The sequence below is a fragment of the Lactuca virosa genome, chromosome 9 (genome assembly GCF_052849685.1).
Source record: "Lactuca virosa cultivar CGN04683 chromosome 9, Lactuca_virosa_CGN04683_v6, whole genome shotgun sequence".
Lineage (NCBI taxonomy): Eukaryota > Viridiplantae > Streptophyta > Magnoliopsida > Asterales > Asteraceae > Lactuca > Lactuca virosa.
In genome coordinates, this window is record NC_136434.1 from 275,243,305 (window position 1) to 275,261,385 (window position 18,081).

Consider the following 18,081-nt stretch of genomic DNA (forward strand, 5'->3'; position numbering starts at 1 on the left):
AATTACTTGTATTCTCAGGGAATCAGTAGACAGGTACTCCCCGAGCTTTTGAGAAGATGGAGCTATTTTTGAGTCATGTCTTCTTCTTTTGTATAACTATTTTGGTGTCGATATACATTGATTGAACACATGTAAAAACTTGTACATATTAATGCAATGGTTGTTTGTACTTTGATTACTATAATGCATGTGTTGTGATACTACAAATGAAGTCATCCACCCCCTGACGTTTCCGCCGTCTAGTTTGGGGGTGTGGCAACATTTCACATCTGGATTGCCACCGAGCCCACAGTACGAGTCTCCATCAGCTCGTATCTGGAATGTTCCCGGCTTTGTTGGTTACCGCACGGAGCAGTATCGCCTCAACCTATCCCACATAACATGTCGACATATAACACAACAAATGCACATACAAGTGAGCACATAATAATCTAGGTAATCCTACAGATCTACCTAACTGGCATAGAACCTAGCATGTAACACTAACTCACACTCAACATACTACCAACTACTATGATTTCATATCCAATGGGCCGTCCTTGGTGCCTTAGACCCCTGAGTATAGTGAGGTAACTCACCTGGCACTGCTGAAGTCCCACGGATGAAACTCCAGCTGCTGGTTGACAGATTCCCGAACTGCCAACATCAAATAATACCCAATTAATAATTGGGTTCCAAGATCAAGGTCCAACTCACACTCCAAAGGTCCAGTTGTCAAGTAATGGGCCAAAGCCCAACATATGGCCCAATTTTCCAAATTAGGCCCAAACCTCTACATGGTCTTTCCTTAAGGGCCATCCATTAATTCTAGTCCAAACTATTGGTATACCAATGGCCCAATATCTTATAATCATAAAGGCCTAGTTATGGCCCACCTATGGCCCTATTTTCCAAATTGGGCCCAAGTCCTTCACATGGGCCTTACCCTAAATTCATCCAATTATTTTGGTCTATTTACTTGTTCTTGGATAGCCCATTAATAGTTGAACCACCAAGGCCCAATAGGAAGGCCCAAATCAAGGCCCAAGTGAAATTAGGGTTTTCACATGAAATGACGATTAGGGTTAAATGTTTCTTACTTAACCCATTAAGGTCTTAATCCATTAAGTCCAAAATTGCCTTAGTTTAATTTGCCAATGATTATTATTTAATACTTTAAGTTTAATAAATAATTCCCGTGTGTGTCCCGATCAATTCCTAAAATTAGGGTTTCAAGGCATTAGGGTTTTCCAAACCCTAATTAGGGTTTCCAATCCAAATACTAGCCCATTAATCAAATGGTTGGGCTTTTAGGTCAATTAGGGCTTCATTGGGCCTATTAGGGTTTCATTGGGCCCATAAGGGTTTCATTGGGCCCACTAGGGTTTTGTCAGGACCATCTTGTCCAAGCATCCCAACGAGTCAACACGCAAACTAAGCACACCGCCGCCCAACACTACGGCTGGTGGCGGCAGGAGGCGGAAGCCACCACCTCACGGTGGTGGTTTGAGTTTTCTTTTCATTATTCTAATCTCTAATTACATGTTACAATGCTTTAATCAATAAAATAACACACACACACAAACACTAATTGAGAAACACACACACAGCCACCTTGTGGTGCTCGGCGGTGCCACATGGTGGCAGCCACCACCTCACGGTGGTGGAAGTGGCTTTCTTGGTCTTCTAGCCACACAAAACACACATTCACACACTTCAGGTTGCACTATACACTCCAACCACCCACCTGGTGGCTCTTGCTAGCGACATCAATGATTTTATGATGGCAGCCACCACCTCACGGTTGTGGCAGTGGTACCTTTTGTTTCCCATCCAAGCAGAAACTACAACACACACGAGCATTCAACCCACGACCGGTAACTATTCGTCTTCAACGGAATAGCAGCAGCAGCTTCATCGGGCGGTGATGGCGGAAATAGCGATATTAGCATCCATAGCGGCGACGCCAACGACCGGGAAAGAGCGCCAGCTGCAACAGAATAACGTCCGACGACGGGATGGTCTTCAACGAGAATGGCATCGGCGAGACGTCGGAAAGTGGAACAACATCACAGTGAGGCTACGGTGGTCGGAGAAAGTGTAGGAGAAGAATGGCGGCGACGGAGAACTGATGAATCAAAGAATCAAGTGTAAAACAAATCAGAGTATGAAATCAATTAAGAATGCGAGATTGAACACCAGATGTAAATATGATCTTGTTTCAGCTCTATTACGCTTTCGAATGTTTACAGAGAATAAAGACAGGTCTGTAAAAACTCTTATCTAACTCTAGTAAATATCCCTATTTATAGGGAACAGGAAGCGTACAAAAAAAATATACTAAGGCATAGACACTAACGCTTCGAATAAAAGCGCCTTAGTAAAATACATTACAAGACATTCGAAGAGTACATAATACAATTCGACTTATTACAATAATTCGACCCTTACTATCTCCCCCTTTCTAATCAAAGTCGAACTACTTAATTTGTAAGAAGCTGGATGGAATACAGTATTACGCTTCGAATCTCCGTGTACCAAGAGATTATCTTCTTCAGCTCTTTCTTATCTCCTTCATTGTTCTTCTTACAGTGATTCATACGAACAATTCAATTCGTATATTGAGACGTTGAATACCTTTCCACTTCGCATGCGTGGAACAAGAAACGTTTTGCTTTACCAGCCTTGTCTTTTCCTGCGAAGACCATTCCAAAAGGCTTCAGACGAATTTCACCATCAGCATACTTCTTCAATTCTGCCTGAGTCTTCGTAGGAGCCATCAGAGCTTTAATTTCCATACCTTTAGCCGTAGCTAACTCCACATCTGTAAGAGCCAAGCACTCATAGTAATTTTTGATGAAAATCTTGATGTGAGCAACCCCAAGCTTGAATTCATCAGGTTCTGTGTTTTGAAGGTATGAAAATGATTTGTCTTTTAAAATTAATGCAACTTGTATAAGATCATACAAGTTCATTAATGGAAAATCTGCAACAGTAAACTCACAAATATTTCCATTTGCCCTGGCAACCACATACTCGAAATTTTGGACTGTGTTTTCGAAAACCACATCCTTTTTCATACTTATGACCTTCTTGATTTTTATTCCCTTCAGATCACTTGCATGCTGAGTCATTATGCTTTGAATCAATCTTAGCTTTTCGATTTCAGCTTCTGCTTCAGCCTTCTTTTCTTCTTTCGACTTTTCCACAACAATCGATTCCCCTTTATCTTTCAAGGCTGAATTATCAATTACCTCTTTTGATTTTGAACCACTCTCACCAGTCTCTGTAGTTTTACCAATCACAATTCCTTTCGAAATAGGTCTTGTAATACGTATCGTTGTAACGACTGTTGAAGTAACCAGCCCAGCAGAAACTATAACTGGCTTTGTTGTTGGGATTTTTGAAGAAAATACCTTTCCTACGACTTTCGCATCTTCATCACTCACCTTCGAATCACCAGTTTTTCTTTCTCCCCCTTGCACCCCTGTGAAAACAAGTGGGGCATTTGTTGTTGGAAGAAGGCTTGAGATGCGAGAGAGAGGAGCAAGTTGCTTGTTAAGAATGGCTTCGAATTGTATGAACTTTTGAGATAAAAATTCAGGAGTAATCAGGGAAGAAGAAACCGGCTGGACAGAGAGTTCCTTTAATTCCTTAAGCAAAGAAATCACTTCCAAAAAGATGGCACTTTCAGATGATGAAAGTTGAGTACGTTGAGGACTCAAGTTTTCATATAATTTGACAAATCTGGTGACTGCGTCACAAATGATATCAACCTTCTGATGCAGAGATGCATAATCTTGTTGAACACTTGCAATCTCTTTTTGCATATCTTTGCGGAGTTCACGAATTTGCAAATTGACATCCTCCCTGACTTTCTTTACATCTTGAATAAAGAGAACATGCCTTTCCTTTGTTACATTCTTTAATTCTTTCAAATCTCCGGCAAACTTCGAATTTTGAGAATTAATTCGTAGTTCATTGTTTTGATCACTATGATCAACTTTCTCCAAAATTCAAGATTCAGAGTCTGTAATCATTCCAGATACTTTACTTACAACTCTGGCTTCAAACAGTTTCAACAATGAATCAACCTCTAAACTGGAAACAGACGAACCACCCCCAGATCAGCTTGAGATTGAATTATAGAATTCAACTTCTGATTCAAAATATTAAATTGCTTCATTTTCATCAGCATATGATCTGGAAAATCCTCTTCTTCGTCATGAAACTCTAATTCTTCAAACATGCCCCCAAAACCCTCATTATCAGTTTCTTGAGCGGTTGAATTAGGTGTGGGTGTATCAGTGGATTGAGAAGAAAAAATCGAAGTAAAGGGTTGATTGATAATATGTTCGAATGTAGGAGAATCAGTGGTTGAAGTAATAGGTATAATTGGTGGAGGTAAAGAAACAACATGTTCAAAGGCTATAGAAGTTGGATGACCTGTATCGTGATTCTTCGAATCTCCTTCACCCATATTGACATTTGCATCCGTATCAGATACGTTTGTAGGGATGCCTGAAATTCGTACCTCCTCTGAAACTGATTTGGCAACCGAATCTTCGGGTGGTATGACGATTGTCTGCTCAGGAGTTGAACTTTGTACATGAAGAGTGACGTCTGGTGTTTCAGGAATTCTTTCATCATCATCTTCTGTAGACTCAGTAGAAAGCATAAGCTTTCGTGTCTTCTTCTTCTTCGTCTTAGATATGTGTTTAGCCATATCTGTAGCCCTTCGCTTCTTTGATGATGGAGAAACAGGCGCTGGCATTTCACGAATCAAAACACCCTGATGAGTAACCTGAGGCTATCTTACTACATGAGATGTTGGAGACTTACGTAGATGCGAAGACATCTTTTTGATTCTTTGAAACATACCAGTCTTCGAAGGAATAACCACTTTCTCTTGAGACTCAGGAACAACAGGTTTAATTATTTGAGTCTCTGCAATTGACACTTCTTGAACCACAGACTCTTCAACTGTAACTGGCTTCTTCTTTGGAGATTTCAAAATTTACGAATCCTTGGTGTGCTTTTTAGAAGAATCCGGTTCAAGCTTCTTCGATCGTTTAGATTTCTTTTCTTCCCTTGGCAACAATTTCCCAGTTTGAACAGTAGAATCAACAGTTTGCAAATATGCCACTAAGACTGAATTCGAAGGATCAACTCTTTTGAGCATAGCATCAGGAATACGAGCAACAGATGGAAAATCCTCAGCACTATCTGTGACTTCCTTCAGATAGTGATACGATTGAAAAACAACTTTTTCCTCATCATTGGGTACCAAAATCCCTTCCTTGTTGTAAAAGTATTGCAAAATCAAGCTCCAGTATCTTGCACACGAAATACCATGAATAGCATTCGTGTGTTCTACACTCTTTTGGAATTCCTTCCACAATTATGTAGAATAGTCCACTTGAAGATCATAATATATACCAGCAACCATTGCATAAACCTCCATTCTTCCTTTATCAAGACCAACTGTTCTCCCAGTTAAACATCTTAGAAAAATACCAAATAAGAAATTCCATAGTCGTGGAAGACCGGATTTCTTAAAATCACTGATCTTTGATAGTGGAGGCTGATATCCCATCTCATTATACATATTAACGATTTGAGGGAATGTAAAAGCAACATATGGAGGTGAATTCACAATTTCAAGAATTTGGCAAAAGAGTTTCTTGGATAGCCTAACCTTTTTGTCATTCACCAAATGGAAAGTAATTGTATCAGAAGCTATGTTGTAAGTAGCAGTTGATCCTGCGTGAGAAAGCCATGACAGTGGAACAGAGAATGAACTGAACATTGCCTTAGACAAAACAGAGTTCTTCAAGGCAACAATTAGCATCTTCAATTCTTCCGGGTATTGAGAAACATCACCCTCCAAGTAATAGTTTGTTGCTTGAATCTTCATTATTGGTAATGAAGAGACATCTTCAGTGGTTTGAGAAGGATCAGCATCAACATGAACAGAAGTCACCATTGTTAGGCTTTGAAGACTTTGATGATCAGAGTATTTGGGAATTTTTCTTTTTAATCGCGTAAACTGATAATGAACCCTTGAATCCCCTTTTATATGTAACCCTGAAGTTTGAATTTGAAGAGGGATATGTATTTAATGATATCCGACGTGGCACCTTGAAAATCGGACCATTACTGCGTAAAAGTAGCCCTGCGTCAAAAAGTAGCTGTCACATCTCCTTGAAAACCGGACAGAATACCATACGTCATTTATAAACAACCTGTTTTGTTATCCCCAAGAAGATTGTAACCGTCAGAACCCTTCGTATGGAAGCAAGGCTCTTTCACTTTTGGGATGAAAAGCGAAGTCATATGCCAGAAGTTTGAAATCATCAGCCTGAGTTGGTATTACTCAAAGCCTCAAGGATTTCGTGAGTGTAGTGTTCCAAAGAATGTAGACGAGAAACAAAGATAAGAAAAATTTGGGATATTGTGATGTCAAAATATCATTTTGACACAAAAGCAGATGAAATCCTGGGCAAATATTGCTTCATTAATCATTAAGAAAAATGATCAACAGCTTGTGTAGGTTCCCGTGAATTACAATCGAGTACTTGTTGATAAGTATCGAAGGGCTTCTTTTATAATGCTTCGTGGGTAGTTAAAAAAAAATTCGTTACATGTCATCCTAAACATAAGGTGGTAAATTGTAACAGAAATTACTTGTTTAACCAGTGTAGTCAGTGACAAGTTTTCTTTGAAAAAAAAAAAATTTAAGTGACATTGAAATTCGAATGAAACAAACACAGAAATCATATTCAAGAAAAAATTTGTGTTGGATCTTGTTGGGTAACAAACATCTTGGGTTTTGAATGTTTGATCAAGACCACTCATTCGAAATGAATATGATTTGGAGTTTCGAATTTTGGTACTGAAGCAAACGTTTCGTGAAAATCTGGAACATTGTTCCCCGTCAATTCCTTAAAATTGTAGTGAAAATTGGGTTTCACTTTCATCACGGTCTCATGATGTCAGATCATAAACACAGATTTTTGATATGTCTAAGTCTCGATGGGTTTGATCAGAGACCTCTCGGACATATGTCTTCGTGTGTGATCGTGTAAGAACTTTATAGGTGAAAAAGATTGATGTAAGACACGAAAAGTACCTCTGTTATTTTTGGACAAAACAGTAAAGTCTTAACTCATTTTGAGAAGAGTCAGATAGCTCAGAGACTAATGTGAATATAAGCCTGATTGGGAAGAAATTTTCGTATGAATGATTTCATTAAGGCTTTCATACACACACATTGAGTCATTGGAGGCTTTGGACAACATGCAGCAGCATGCTTCTAGGGACAACTTAGCTAGTTCAAGTGATGAAAAATGTATGGATTCATATGAAAAATGTACCTGACCCTAGAACTGCAAGCATAATCCACTGTATTTCTTCATGATTATCTGCAACAAAATACTAAAAAGAAATAAGAATCAAAATATTTTTGTAGTTTTGATTTTCCGAAAGTAGAGACAGAACAAACAAAAATCTTTTTGGATTTTTGATTTTTCGAAAATTGAATGACAAAACAAAAGAAAATCTTTTGGGATTTTTTATTTTTCGAAAATTGAATGACAAAACAAAAGAAAATCTTTTTGGATTTTTTATTTTTCGAAAATTGAATGACAAAACAAAAGAAAATCTTTTTGGATTTTTTATTTTTCGAAAATTGAATGACAAAACAAAAGAAAATCTTTTTGGATTTTTAATTTTTCGAAAATGAAAATAAATTGTACTTGATGCAAAAATACAAAAGTTTATCATCCCCTTATAAGTGACAAATGTACGAATTCGAAGGGGTCGAAGCGTTGACTATGAACAGTAACCTCTGAATCAACCCTTAAAATAAGTGACAAATTTACGAATTCGAAGGGGTCGAAGCGTTGACTATGAACAGTAACCTCTGAATGCTGACAATTATTGCTTTGTCTTTTATTCAGCGCCTCTGAATCATTCCTGGTCATTCATCATTCGCCTTTTTCACATGGAACAGAATTTCCATCGATCATTCCAAGTCCTTCTATAATTTTCACAAGGGATTTTTCATCTAAAGGTTTCCTGAAAATATCAGCTAACTGATCAGTTGTTTTCACGCAATGTACTTCAATATTTCCATCCTCCACGTGATCCTTGATGAAATGATAACGAAGTGCTATATGTTTTGTCTTCGAATGCTGCACAAGATTATGACAAATTCTTATGGCACTTTGAGAATCACCATATAATGGAATCTTTTTCATATTGATTGCAAAATCACGCAATTGACTTTGAATCCATATAATTTCTGAAGTGCAAGCAGCAGCAGCCACATATTCTGCTTCAGCTGTTGAAATTGATACACATGTTTGCTTTTTCGACTGCCAGCTCACTAATTTGCCATCGAGAAATTGACATCCACCACTTGTGCTTTTTCTATCAAGATTACACCCACCCAAGTCTGCACCCGAATATGCTTGTACAAAGAACCCAATTTTCGAAGGAGACCAAAATGCTAACGAAATTGTTCTTTTAAGATAACAAAATATATTCTTCACAGCAGTGAGATGTGGTTCTCGTGGATTAGACTGATACCTTGCACAATTACACACAGAAAACATGATATCAGGTCTACTTGCTGTAAGATAAAGTAATGAACCAATCATGCTCCTATAAAGAGTTACGTCAACTGCAGGTTTATCTAACGAAGGTGTCAACTTTATGCCAGTTGCCATTGGAACTCGTAACTTTGTGCTATTCGTTAATCCAAACTTTTCTAGCAGATTCTTCGTATATTTTTCTTGATTAATAAAAATTCCTTCTCTGCTTTGACGAATATTCAAACCAAGAAAATTATTGATTTTGCCCATCATGCTCATTTCGAACTTACTTTTCATCAAATCTTCGAATTCTCTAGATAAAGCAGGGTCAGTTGAGCCAAAATAATATCATCAACATAAATTTGTACAAGCATTAGATGATCCCCAAATTTCTTTCGAAATAATGTGGGATCAACAGATCCTTGTTTAAATTTAGATTGTTTCAAAAATGAAGTAAGAGTTGCATACCATGCTCGTGGTGCTTGTTTCAAACCATAAACTGCCTTATCTAAAATATAAACATGATTTGGAAATTCCTCATTAATAAAACCTGGGGGTTGTTCCACGTAAACTGTTTCTTCAAGCTCTCCATTTAAAAATGCACACTTTACGTCCATTTGATAAACATCAAAGTCTTTGTGAGCTGCATAAGCCAGAAATATACGAACCGCCTCGAGTCTTGCGACAGGGGCAAAAGTTTCTTCATAGTCGATTCCTTCTTGTTGTGAATATCCTTTAACAACAAGTCTGGCTTTGTTTCGAACAATATTTCTATCTTTGTCGGTTTTATTTTTAAAAATCCATTTTAACCCGACAATCGAAACATTTTCAGGTTTAGGAATTAATCTCCAAACCTTGTTTCGTTCAAATTCAGACAATTCAGATTGCATTGCAACAACCCAATATGAGTGTTCCATTGCAACCTTAACTGTTTTTGGTTCAGTTTTAGAGATGAAAACATTGAACATGCAAAATTCTTGATGAGTATTCATTACCTCATTCTTTGCACGAACTTGAGCTCTTGTTAAAACACCCTCTTGTGGATTCCCAATCACTTGATTCTTCGGATGATCTCTAGTCCATTTTTCCATTGGCGGATATGCTGGATCAAATTCCAGAGGTGCATCTTCGTATATATCATCATTCTCTGAACCTGCAATCGAACAAACATCATCAAAATCATTATTATTCTCAATGTTTTCTAAATGCTCCCCCTGAACATTATGCTCCCTCTCAACATCATGCTCCCCCTCAACATTATGCTCCCTCTCAACATCATGCTCCCCCTCAACATTAGAATTCACTCTTCCATTCTCCCCCTCGAAAGAATGTTCTTCCTCAACTAGAGTATTCGAATCCAATTGCTCTCCCTCCACTGGATTGTTTTGCATACTTTCGCCTTTCTCTGGAGAAGTTGATGTTGAATTATCAGTAAGTTTTGTTAGTTCAGAGAGATGATTATCATTTGCATTTATTTCAGCATCAACTGCATGATCTGAAATTCCAAAAATTAAATCATAATCAATATCTAAGGTTTGTGAGGATTCAGATTCATCTTGTATGTTTTTCAGAATAGGATGATTTTCAAACTGCAATGTAGTTTGTTTAATGTAATAATCATAAAATGTAAGATTAAAAGTTTCTTCAACTTTTCGTGTTCTTTTGTTCAACACACGATATGCGACTGAATTATGCGAATATCCCAAGAAAATCCCTTCATCTACTTTAGCATGAAATTTCGTAAGATTATCCTTGAGATTCATAATGAAGCACCTGCATCCGAAAACATGAAAAAATTTGACGTTAGGTTTTCGATTGTTGAGAATTTCATATGGAGTAATGTTAAAATGACGATGAATGAAATATCTGTTTTGAGTGAAACATGCAGTGGATACTGCTTCAGCCCAAAGGTATTATGGAAGATTCGCATATGCCAACATAGTCCTTGCCGCTTCGCATAGAGACCTAGTTCTTCGTTCAACAACACCATTTTGTTGTGGTGTGTATGGAGATGAAAAGTTATGCGAAATTCCTTTGTCCACCAAAAATGAATCAAGGACCTTGTTCTTAAATTCAGTTCCATGATCACTCTTAATTTTTCGAACAATCTTCTTCAATGTTGTTTCATCAACAATAACTAAAATGTACATTTTCTTGTTGAGAGTTGAAACGGTTGAAGGACCACACAAATCAATATGTAAGAGCTTCAAAGGTGCAACAATTTTCGAATCTATCGTAATTGGATGACCTTGTTTATGTTGCTTTCCAACTTCACAAGATGCACATAAAGAATTATTGTCAAATTTAAGTACAGGTAAACCTCTGACCAAATCTTGTACCACTAGTTTATCGATGTTTCGAAAATTGAGATGAGAGAGTCTTCGATGCCAAAGCCAACTTAAGTCTGATGTTGCTTTCGAAAGAAGACATATAGCAGGTTTCCCTACTATCGGATTGATGTCCAAAGTGAACATGTCACATTTCCTTTTGGATTTCAGTAACACTTATTTTGTGTTGACATTCGAAATAACACTTCCTTCTTCGTTAAAAAGAACTTGATTGCCAGTGCCCACTAAAAGTTGGGAAACACTTATCAAGTTATCTTGAAGACCTTCAACATACGCCACACGATTCATTGTGAATTATCCGTTCGTGATCTTCCCATATCCTTTGACTTGACATTTTTTGTTGTTCCCAAACTTCACAACTCCAACATTTTTTAGACTTCGAAAATCACGTAAATTCTCCTTCTTCCCAGTCATGTGACGAGAGAAACCACTATCGATGTACCATTTATTATCATATTGCTCGTCACATAGTACCTACAATCAATGGAAAAATTTAGGTACCCAAGGCTTTTTGGGTCCTTGGAAATTAGATTTCAATTTCGAATGAAATGAAGAACTTTTAACCCAATCACAAACTTTGGTTTTGAGACTATCAATTAAGTTTACATCTTCATTTAAAGGAACCGAAACATAAGTTTTTGATGGTTTCGATTGTTCACTGACATTACCCTTCGAATTCTGAGTTTGTAAACGAACATTCTTTGCTTTTATTACTGGTTTCCAAGCTTTGACTGATATGTTCGAATCCTTAGAAGATGAACTGCCGTTTGATGAAGTATTCACATACTTCTCATATGCTTCGTGAATTTGCTCCTTTGAAAACGTATTCGACTGATACATCTTTCCTTTTCCTTCAAGCCAATGATCAATGTTCTTCCTTGAAGTCATTCCTTTTTCTCGTGAAATTTTCATAGTTTCTTTCTTCGTTTGATTTGGAAAATTTGGCTTTTGAGGAACAAAATCAACTTTTGGTTTTGTTATAAAAGATTGAGCATATGATTTATCAACTGTTGATTTAAAATGTTGACTTTGAAGAAATTTTGTATTTGGATTTGAGTTATTTGAAAATTTTCTTGGAATATTAGTTTCTGAAACTTTCGAAAACCTTGGTTGTTTATTCACTTCAGACTTTGAATGATTTGATTGAGATGAATATTGAGATTTTGTTGAAAAACAGGAAATTTTAGCTTTAAAAACATTTTTGGGTGATTGTGATTCAGACATTTTTTGAGACTCAACATTTTGTCAAAATATTTTCTTTCTTGCTTGTCTTTTTGAAATGTTGTTTTCTTTCAAAAATCTGTCAATTTGATCTTTGAATTCCTTGGAGTTTAGTTTGACAACTTTTTCATTTTCCTTTATAACTTGTTTTGAATTCTCTTTTTCAATTTTTGATTTTTCAACCCATTTTCTTTGTGGTTTTTGACGTTGAAACACGTACGAATTCTTTGTTAAGTTGTTTTCAACTGTGCTTTGATTTGCGAAAAAACCTTCATCAGTTGTTTTTGAATTATCCTCCTCAACTAATTTCTTTAATTCTGGTTTGATATTCTCAACATTTGCAGTTGTTACGAAAACTTCATTTGGAAAAATGACATCATCTGTACACTTGAAATTTGGATAAACCACAGTATTTGTTTCAAGGTAATGTTCACCTTTTTCAGTCTTTACTTGTTCGAACTTTTGTGTATAACCATACACCTGAGCAACCACTATTCGTGGAGTTTCTACTTCCTTTGACGATTTCTTTTCCTTCGAAATTTTCTCTTCATTTTCATCATCGCTATCATCAGTTTGACTGTCTTTGATATCCACGAAGTTCATATCACAAACTTTCGAAGTTGAAGGTATATCAATTTCTTTCTCAACTATCAAATCCTTAACTATTTCTTTTCCTTTAAATGTAGATGCAACATTAACAACAGACATATGGGAACAATCAACATCCTCAAGTTCACTAATTTCACTAATATTGTCAGAATTATCTTCAATATCAGCAAAATTAGATTGAGAATCAGATGTTGAATTCTCAGTCTTTTTCAAAATTTGAATTTGTTCAGATTTAGTCAAAGTATCATTCACTATGTTAACTAATTCATTCGCAGCAAGACATTCATCAATTTTGACAATTCCATATTTATATCTATCATCAGGAACTTTGTCAAAATCAACTATAATTTGCTCACAATCATACGAAATATTATCTACCTTAGCTCTTTCGTATGCTAGAAAAGGTAGTAACTTTCTATGTTGCTCTTTACTTATTTCACATGAATGATGTAAATCAGTTAATTTTCCATATAGTCTTTTAGCAGCATTACAATAAATGTTTCTTTGTGCTAGCAAAAGTTTGACATCACTTGATGAAGTATCCATATCACACATAATATTTGTTATTTGTAATTCCAAACAATCAATTTTACTTATTTTCATTTCTAATCGCTTTTTGGTCTCTAACAACTCCATTGACAACTTGTTGGCCTCATTGCTAGCAGACACAACAATTGTATCAAAATAAGTAACCGTCTCATCAAAAGATATTAGTTCAGAATCATAAGCATGTGTAGGAATATTGAAAGATTCGAGAATTTTACGTACCTTTGTTGTCAGTGGCGATTTGTCTGCTGTCTTGGATACGAAGCATCGTCCTTGCACTTCGAATTCCTCGTCATCTGAGTCCTCCTCCATTTTCGCATACATTGCTCCATGTGCTGGATTCCTCATTTCTTCATCATCTGATCCGGATGACCAGATTTGATACGTTCCATCTTCATTCTCATGTTCACCTTTTGCAACCAATGACAAGTTTTTGGCTTTTGCACGAATCTCCTCAAGCTTCTCTGCATAATACGCCTCATCTTTAACTTTATTTTTCCTCTCATCCTTCTCTCGAAGCATAAAATCATTCGCAAGATGATTAGCTCCGTTGCAATAATGACAATCTACACCAGCATCACCTTTCAGCTTTTTCTCGATTTTTCCTTCAGACATTTTCGAATCTTTCTTCTCAATTTTCTTTTTCTCCTCAACAGCAGTTTTACTCACAACATTTTTTTACCTCAGCAAGCTTAGTCTTCAGATTGAACGGCTTTTTGAAAAACTTCTTAACACGATTATTCGAGTAAAAAGCTATCGCCTCATCATCCGAATTCATGATGAATCCTTCTTCTTCCTCAGAATCACCATTTTCAGCTTCTTTCTCAGATATCTTTGACACAAGTGCCAATGGACCTCCCAAATTCAGCTTCGTCTCCTCAGCAATTTCATTTACCTCAGTTTCGTTTGTCTTCAACTGATTGTACAAATCATTGAGAGTTGATGTATCAAAACTTTGCTGATTCTTCACCATCATACTTACGCTTCTCCATTCTTTTCGAAGACCCATCATAAAAATGAGATTGAATTCCATTGAAGTCCTGATAATTCCATAGCGATTACAACGATAGATTAACTCGTTCAGTCGATCATAGTAGAGTTCAATTGTTTCACCTTCTTTTTGTCTAAAATCTTTCAATTCAACCAAACATTGTTTGACTGAATTGATTTTAGTCTTCTCACTCCCTTGAAACTTATCTTTCAGATTGTTCCAGATCTCCTTTGCAGTTGTACAACTCCTTACATAATTGTACACAAATGGAGGTAAAGCTCCTCGCAATTCTCTTATACACCTCTTCTCCAGTTTCTTCAGACGATCAGTTTGATTATCAACAACAGAACTTGTAGTAGATGAACCAATTGCTTGAACAATCACGGGAACATTAACATTTCCAGTGATACATGACCATAATTCTTCATCAAGACCATTCAGATAATCCTGCATACGATCAGCCCACTGATCATAGTATTCAGGTATTAGCATTGGAATTTTGTTTGATGATCCTAACAAATGAGAAAACGAGGTCATCAAATTGAGATTGAAACTCGCCATTGCTGTACGGAAGTTGATTTTCAAAATTCTTAAGAAGATTTGGAAATTTGAAAACAAACTAGTTGAATCAAACCGAAATTGCTAGAAGAATACTCGATTCAACAATTCAAATGCAGAATCAAATCACAGACTAAGATCCAGACAAATTTTTCACGATCAAAAAGTGCGGAAACTTTCAAACCAAAAATTTGATTCAAAAACTTTTTGAATGGATGAAAATCAGATCACATATGTGATTCCTGCTCTGATACCAATTGATGAATCAAAGAATCAAGTATAAAACAAATCAGAGTATGAAATCAATTAAGAATGCGAGATTGAACACCAAATGTAAATATGATCTTGTTTCAGCTCTATTACGCTTTCGAATGTTTACAGAGAATAAAGACATGTCTGTAAAAACTCTTATCTAACTCTAGTAAATATCCCTATTTATAGGGAACAGAAAGCGTACAAAAAAAATATACTAAGGCATAGACACTAACGCTTCGAATAAAAGCGCCTTAGTAAAATACATTACAAGACATTCGAAGAGTACATAATACAATTCGACTTATTACAATAATTCGACCCTTACAAGAACAAAAGGAACGAATCACCGGCTCCCGACGTTCCTCACCTATGCATCCGCTTCCAAGGCTCCAACTCCGTTGGTTCTCTTTCGGCTGTTCCCGACGTCTGGTGGTGGTGCTTTGATGACTGGCAACACCGGAGGTGGAAGGGAGGTATAAGGGTGGGGGTGACGGTTGGGGGGTTTAGTTAGGGTTAGGGTTTGCTTCCTTATATATGGAGGAAGCCGTTAATCATCTTCTCCATAATTACAGATTCGGTCCCTCCCTCCCCCTTTTCTTCAAAGTGAGTCCATAAGTTACGCTTTTAACCCCTCCCTTCAAAACTCTTTACAAATTGAGTTCAAAATTTACTTTTTAGCCCCTTACTCCATAAAATCTTTTCAACTTTAATCCAATATTTACCTTTCAGGCCCTGACTTCAAAAATCCTTTATAAATTAATCCGGAAATTATATCTTAACCCCCTAAACTTTCAATTATAACTTTGTAACCCCCAAAACTAACTCCTTGCTATACTATTCCGCTTTTGGGGCTATTATACATTCATTAAATTTATTTATTTAATTAACGGGGTGTTACAACTCTCTAACACTTAAATTAGATTTCGTCCTCGAAATCATTTCGTACCATTCCTTACTCGCCCAACCACTCTATTAACATGGTGACCATCCTGGGCACACCCTAGCCTTCCCAGGGTAGCCGTGACCAATCTTCGTAAAGCCCTAAAATCCACAGGTGAACGAATTCCTCGCAACAAGATCACATGTACTCTGTCCGAAATCTGCTGTCTCGAGATGGTCTGAATCCCTGACCTCTTTAACTCCAGTTCAGCTATCAAGTTTGAGGAACTTGATCAAAATCCACCAGAACTTCTTGACGTTTTCCAACCATGTGATTCTTCTTGTGATCTCGAACTTGACTTCTGCGGTAGTATGCTTAGATCTTTCAATTGCAGTCCGGCAGATGTCAAGTTGTTTCTTGGTCAGGCGGTGCATGGCAGTCATAGGAATGAAATATTTGACGTTGTCAGTCTTCCTTTTGAATATGACTCCAAGTTCAGGGTAGTTTGTTGCCCCTAGAGATCTTTCTTGGAAGCCTTCGATAGGAATTGGCACAGGTTCAAAAGGTGGGAGACCAAACAGAGGGTGGTTCCTGAGAAACTTGATCATAAGCTTGATGGGAGCATTATATGAAGGATGATCTTCAAATATTGCTCTGAAATTACTTGAAGCGATTGATGGAGAGTCGGAACCTGTTGGATTTACAGAACCTAAAGCCTTGGATTGCTTTTTTGATGCACCTGATTTCACCATTGTTGAAGATTTGAATGAAGAAAACAGAGTTCTTGAAAGTTTTGATGGTTTTGAGGAATTTGGGAGAATGAATCGATATTCAGAAAATGTAAAGTATTGTTGGGGAAGAAGATGGGTTTATAAAGGGGGTAAAAAAATGTTTAACCCTAGGTAAATGGTAAGGATAGGGTAAAACGTCGATTGGGGTTTTGGGGGGAATCGATGAATTTTGGATTAAATCTCAGCCACACATAATTAAAACGGGTTTGAAGGGATTTTGGGTGATTTCCAAAAGGGGTTTTGCATTTAATGTAAAGTCAGACGCATGTCAATACGTCAGGTGATCATGGGGGTGATGGGAGAGGAAGTTGTAATGGATGGGACGTATTGGGAGAGGAAAGGACAAATTAAGGATGAGTTTATTGAAAAATGTTCTTTTTGTCATCATCCCTAAAATAGGTCTGATACAAGGATTATTCAGAAAGAGAATGTGACAGTTTCTAAAGAGAATGTTTTTTGTCTTTAATGTTTAATTTAATGAAGGATCATTAAATAGCACACAAAGATTCAAGAGTTGATAAAACAGTTGAGAAATTATCATGATGATCGCGGATGGAAAATTCATTGCAGTTGGAAATGTCATCGCGGATGGAACTTTCATTGCAGTTAAGAAACGTCATTGCGGATGAAACTTTCATTGCGGTTGAGAAACGTCATTGCGGATGATCAAGGAAAGACTGTAGTGAGAAACTGAGGAAAACAATTGTACAAAGATTAGTAATAACAGACCATAAAGACCTATGAGAGATACGTATGATATATGATTGCGGTACCTAGACAGCGGTACCAAAACCATCTATCACATGTAATTCTCAGTTAGAACCGCAACGAAGACCAAGGATGGTCTGCGGTAGCTAACAATTCAAAAAGAATTGCGGGTCTGGATTCATCATTCCTAACATTTGCAGGAAGATGTTAAGCTTTGTTGAATCGAGCGCTTTTGTGAACACATCAGCAATCTCTTCATGAGAAGGGACAAAGATGAGTTCAATATTACCTTTTAAGATGTGGTCTTTAATGAAATGATATCGTAGTTCAATGTGCTTAGTCTTGGAGTGCTGAATTGGATTTTGAGAAATAGCAATAGCACTTTCAGAGTCACAATAGATCGGTATCCGCAGCATTCTATACCCGTAGTCCATTAGTTGAGTTTTCATCCAATGGACTTGAGAGCAACAGCTGGCTGTGGCCACATACTCGGCTTCTAGAGTTGATAGAGAGACACAGCTTTGTTTTCTTGAGGACCAGCTGACTAGTCTTTCACCCAAGAATTGACATCCTCCTGAAGTGCTTTTTCGATCGAGCT